This window comes from Notamacropus eugenii, chromosome 4 (genome assembly GCF_028372415.1).
Source record: "Notamacropus eugenii isolate mMacEug1 chromosome 4, mMacEug1.pri_v2, whole genome shotgun sequence".
In the NCBI taxonomy this organism is placed as follows: domain Eukaryota; kingdom Metazoa; phylum Chordata; class Mammalia; order Diprotodontia; family Macropodidae; genus Notamacropus; species Notamacropus eugenii.
Genome location: NC_092875.1, coordinates 286,633,648 through 286,640,113, shown reverse-complemented (window position 1 = coordinate 286,640,113; position 6,466 = coordinate 286,633,648).

Below are 6,466 nucleotides of genomic sequence, written 5' to 3'. Positions count from 1 at the left end.
TCCTGCCCAGGCTGGCTCTGAATTACCTGTAAATTAGTTATTAGAAGATGCACTGAGAATGAGTTTCTGCTGTAGATGTGGGTAATTGAAAGTTCTTTATAATTTTAATTCCATGAGAGTCTTAATTCTTCAAACATGTGAAAGTTCTCTTGCTAAAAGTATGTTTAAGATTATTGAAAAAGCTAGAACTGGGCAAAAATTAAATTTCTTGAAGTTAATGTTATTCCAAATAACCATCCCAGACATTTATTATAGTGTAAAAATACGTTTATGTAAATCTGAGAACAACCAGAACTGAACTGTATATTAAAATTCATAATACAGTATATTAGACACTTTATATGAACCTGACATTTCCTTAGATTTAAGTATATTCATAGAACTACGTATTCTTGATTAAAATAACTTGGAAATAGAGGGTAATGATACAGTTTTTGCCAGTTGAGCAAGGCTAAAACAAAAAAGCTATTCTCGAATGATAAAGTGAATTTGATTCCGTTATGTTACTGTCTGAATCAACACAGCCTGTTAGGGTGCGCTGTTAGTAAGCGGTAGCATGTTAATATTGTCTCCTGAAACCTAAGCAAGGCAAATGCCACTTAATTTTTTAATCTCACAGAAAGGTTGGTTAGAGAGAGTTGTTGTAGGAAGTACAATAGATAATGGTAGATACAGTTACATGATCTCCAATTTTCAAAGTTTGTCAGTCACAGAGAACTTACAAATGAGAATTATTCTTTATTAATGAGTTGCTTTGTTCTAAAATTTTGATCAATGGTATTTAACTTGTATATGCTAAGTGTCTTTGTTGAAATTTCTTGGAAACAGAAATTGTTTCCTATTTTTATTTTCGGTGCCCATAGGATCATTATTTGTTGACTTCACTTGAATTTGTGGTGCAAATTTTGTTGCATCATACCCTGAGCAACTTGGCATTCACTTAGTGTATTCATGAAATCTTTAGTGCCAGCTTCCTTGAGAAGCAGCTGTCATGCTTATTCCATAAGACAAAGAATGTTTATCCTCATATTGGTATTGCACTATTTTACCTCTTATCCTGCAGATCTGTATTCTGTAATGTGCATTTTATTTTACTAACCTCTGTTCACTGAAATTAAGTTCAATTGCGTGGATGGAAAGACAAAATGTATGTTAATAGTCTCTTCTCTAGAGCATTGAAGGCCTGGTTTTTCTGTGTTTTCACATGTAAAACAGGTCCATGAAAATTACATTTTAATTCGGAAAATAAGGTTACCTTATTACATGTAAAACAGGTCCATGAAAATTACATTTTAATTCGGAAAATAAGGTTACCTTATCAGATATTTAAAAATCTTTTTTGTCATAAGGAATTTAGGCACTTTAATTAATGCTTCTTGGTTTAAAAAAAAAAGGTTCTCTGTGAAAGTACATCAATTGAAGTCACTTAATTTTGGGGAATCTGAACACTTTAAACTGAGTGAGGCATGTTTGGGTTAATTTTATCAAGTTTTTTTTTTTTTTAATTTTGAAACTTTTAGGTTTTTTTGGTTTCTAAATTTTACTTAGAAGAATTTGTCTTTCTGCAGATCAGAGAATAGGTTGAAGGAGATTTATAACTATTTTATAGTGTGTACTATTTTTGCATAAAGTGTGGAATATAACCACCAAATAACATTTCACATTTGGCTATAAGAACTCTTATGTATAAATTTACAAACTACAGTATCTAACCACAATAATTATTTTGGCTTTCTTGGTCACTAAAATATACATTTCCTCTTCTTTTACCACAGGGAAACTGTCTAACATGGTAATTCCTTGCTTCCAGGTAAATCGCAGCATCACCTTTTCTTTAACACAAAAATATTTTCTTTACTTGTGACTCTGTATGTTAGGTTGCTGATTTCCAGATCTTATTTGAGTATAAAGTAAAACAAACACAAAGTTAGCCTCTCATATTACGTTTTCATGTTTATCTAATGTGAATCAGAATGTACATGCCAAAGCAGGAATTTGGTCATAACCTCAGACATTTTATGAATTTCTGTTGCTACAGCATGGCTGCTTACACTGATGTATGGACATTAGATTGGTAGTTTGGGCTCTGTTGTGTTTAAAGAATAAAAAGCTTGGCTCTGAAGTGATCAGATTTCTAGAAATGATTTTACCTCAGCTGAGGTTTCAGATGGTGTAGGTGCTGCCTGTTAGAGATAATCAGTGACAGATCTTCACTAAGTCTCACAGCAGAGGTTTGTTACAATTATTTTGTCTCATTCTGTTTAATTATAGCCATCCTTTTTCTTTTATGTGTGCAATAATCAAACAGGTTGCTATAGAATTAAATAGTGTTATCTTTGTCTTTGCCCTTTGTGATAGCATGGGAATCACTGTAAATGATCACCAAACTTTCACTTTGTGAGCCGTAAAGTCTTGCAGTGGTCATTGCATTTTTATTTCCTCTTAGATGTTATTCCATAACTTTAGGTTAACTTTTCAAACTCAGCTTTATTTTATAGTTTTTAGTCTGGTTGAACATTTTAAATTAATTTCTGCATATTTTCCCCTCAGTTATCTTTCTTATAAGTAAACTTATCATGTTTGTTGTTAATGGTCCAAGTTCAGGTATATCTAAAGACAACCAGAATATTAGTAATGAGTACGGGAAAACCAGTTGAAATTTTAAAACTCATATATAACAACAATACTGCACAATACCATGTACGAAAATATCTGTTATTAACTGTGAATTATGAACTATGAAGAGATGATACATTCAAGAATAAGTTTAAAAGCCTAAAATTTATTGTTTTTCTCATCACTATGCTTATAATATTCCTTGGGAAGTTGCTCTATAGCAGCTGCTAGCTATGGAAGATATGAAGCTAACTTCATACTTTGTAGCAGTATTGGGGTTGGTTGTCTCCCCCTGGCCCCCCCCATCAAGCTTACTGCTTATCACTGAGATGTGACTATGAAAAACAGCTGTGGTTTTCAGATGTTCTGGCAATTTCAAAAGTAACCAATTTGAAGGAAGGTGAGCAGTAGTTTTGTGCAAGGATTTTTACCTCAGGGAATATCATTTGTTAAAGTTTCACATACCAGTCAGTATTGAAATTTGTTGAGGATCACTGATGTATCATTTGTTAGCTACAAAATGGAAAGATTTATAATAGTATTATTTTACATGGTTAACTACCAGTATAAGCTTCTAGCTAACATTTTCCTATAAATTAACGCTTAGGAATGTTTGAATATTTAGGCATGACATTAATATGACACTTCTCTTATTAATCACACAAGAATTTGACATTATATTAACTTGAACTTTTATGCAATCATAAAATTTTTATTTTTCCAATCATTTATATCACTTTGTTTTTAAAGCCATTCAAGAATACTTTGATTTGGCTCCTTATTAAAATAGTGCAGAGAAAAATTTGAGATTTAAAAAAATTTTCATAGGACTCAATTCACTTTTGGGCTGTTTTTTCTCCTGTCAAACAACTGCACCATGGGCCAAATTCTACCCATTTTATAACTAAATTTTAGATGGCCTTTTAGAGTTAAGTAACAAAATAGATATTCTGAATAAGATTGGTAGTTCCTGGTTTGCAAGAGGATTATTAGGTCAGTTTTACAAAATTATCCTGTCCTAATGCCCCTCATTACTAATTTTGTAAGAAATATATTATTTTGAGGACCAGAAGACCCAGAAGTGTCAATTTAAAAAAATCATAATATTTAAATGTGTGCTTAGTAAATAAAATAAGAGTACTAACAACGTGAGATTTGCCAGGTAACTTAGCAAGTTCTGCCATTTTTGACAATACATAGAGATGCTAAATGTTTTAATTCATGTTAGTATTATTAAATCGTGGGAGTTTTAGCTTTGTTCCAAAACAGCAGGAATCATACAAAATGTGAATTACTGAAGAAAATGCCATTACTTGTATATTTGACATTTAAAATTTTTAATTATGGAATCTATATGCTTTTATATTACAATATTAACATTATTGTCATGTAAAAGAAAAGGAAAACTAGTTGAACTTTTTAGTTGATGTTATTTTTCCTTGTCAATATCAACTACTTAGTATTTTACATTTAAGATCTTGCATCCTTTCTAAAAAGCAGAATCCCATTTCTGAGCCTTTATGCCTGTGGTAGAGCAATAAAAGACTGAAAAAGTTATTAGTATTTTCAGGTTTATTTGACTTTGAGGATTATTGCCAAGAACTAATGAGTGCACTTTTTGGAGGAAAATGTTATTTAAAATATATATAAATAAGAACTAATAGTGTATATATTTAGAAGACAGGAAGTGCTTTAAGTGTTGACTAAAAGAAATTAGCATAGAAGTTATACCATCCCTACAGCACTGATTGTTACCTAGCACGTTTTGATTTGTTTTATTTGTGATTGCTGTATTAATTACATTTGGGTTTTTTAAATCTGTAATGTAATGATAGTGTATTATAACAGTATATAGTGTACCATATTACACTTCACTGTACAGTATTTGGAGTTTTCTTTGGTTGCTATATTAAAATTATAAGTAAAACATGCTGCTTTTTTCCCCAACTTCTCTACATCTCACAAATTTTGGTTATCATTTTTAATAAGTTTCCTTGGAATTATGCCTTAATGTGTTGTAGATGAAAAATATTTGAATAATCTGAAATAATTGAAATTGCATCAAAGGTTGTTTTACATTTTTCTGTAAAAGTTAGGTATTATAATGAGACAAGTATTTAAAATATTTTCTCCTCTAAATGCAGATTTAGTTGTTGAATTTCAAAAACCCAATTTTAAATCAGGAGCAAAAAAAGTTTAGAAATGTTAGCCATAAAGTATTGGCTCTGAAATACCACACAAAAACAAAGACAATATGCTACAGCAGGGAATTCTTAACCATTTTTGTGTCATAGATTCCTTTGATATTGTGATGAAGTCCTTAGATCTCATCTCAGAATAATGTTTTTAAATGCATAAAATGCATAGGACACACAGGAAACCAGTTAAATGTAAAGTGTCATCAAATTTTTTTTAAAGTTAATAGACTCCAGGGTAATAATCCCTACTTTTGTGTTATTGTGTTAATTTTTATAAAATTGGATTAGACATGAGAATTAAAAAACTGTATACCATGGAGTATGGGCTACATGTATTCCCCAGCTAATCTGCTGAATTGAATCTTACATTTGTCTATTTAAACAGTAACTTCATTTCGAAAGTACATTATAGTAATAACTTTTGATAAGTTAATCTGCTGCCTCAGGTTTGTTTTGTATGCCCATCAGAATAAATAGTGTAATAGGGTTGAGTTAGCATGTTTGATAAAGTAGGGAAATAACTTATTGAAATCTCTTGATATTTCACTAAGTCTAAAATTTTATTTAGTCATTCATGGCCGATAATTATTAGAATAAAGCTGATATTTGATCTGTCTTCCAATCTTTATATAATGGTTTTATGACTAATCCTTTTTCTGCTGACTAGATAAGCCCATGACTGGTTAAGCTCACTTAATGAGAACACAGTGATAAATGTCAGAAGCAGGGGTTAGATCATCAAGTGGATCTGTTAGCATTGTTTTATGGCCCTTGTAATCTGGGCCAGCTGCCCTCCCAATAGTCATTTGGTGTCCTATTCAAAATCAGTCCGTGCCAGTTAATGAGGCCTTAAAAACCTGCTACTTATCTGAGAGGGAGAAAAGGCTGAGAAGACACCATAGTTGGACCAACAAACCTATCATCATTTTAGAAGGCACATGTATAAGGATAGTATTATTCTTTGTGCCTGGATATTTCAGATTAGTTAAACATTACCTCAGAGACCCTATACGTTAGCTGCTGGTCCTAGTGGCATCTGAAGGAATTGTTTTCTTTTCAAGTTGTATGCAATATAATAATATGCTTAAATTTTGTAATTTTTTTTCCCCATTAGGTCTAGGGTCTGGCATACATGAGTCTTTTATATAATCATTGGCCTGAGGTGAAATAAATGTGTGAAAATCTCAGGGTTTATGCCAGGTTCCCATATTGATCAGTTCTACTTCCAGGGAAAGAAGAGAAACAAATACTACAGGGTGAGGCTATAAAGTAATGAGACTTGCTTGTGGGCTCTCATTTATAGTCACCTTGTGGGGTGAACAGGAAGTTGTTAACATTGTTGACAGCCTGGAACAATTTCAAAGAACATGATATGAAATTTCTCCTTGGTGATTTTTATAGCAAGTTTGTATAATAAAATGGTAACATGTTACAGTGGTAGGAGAGGGATGAAATAGGTAGTATAAATTCTGGATAGTTCAATCTCACGTTTTCACATACTCTTGAAGAAGATGTATATATGAATATTTAGTTTCCAAATTCATTAATGAGGAATAGTATATATTAATTAGTTTGTCCCAATTTGCAGTGGATAATTAGGTTTGAAATATAAAAAAGGGAAACTGATGCTAATTGTTGTATATTCATAGACC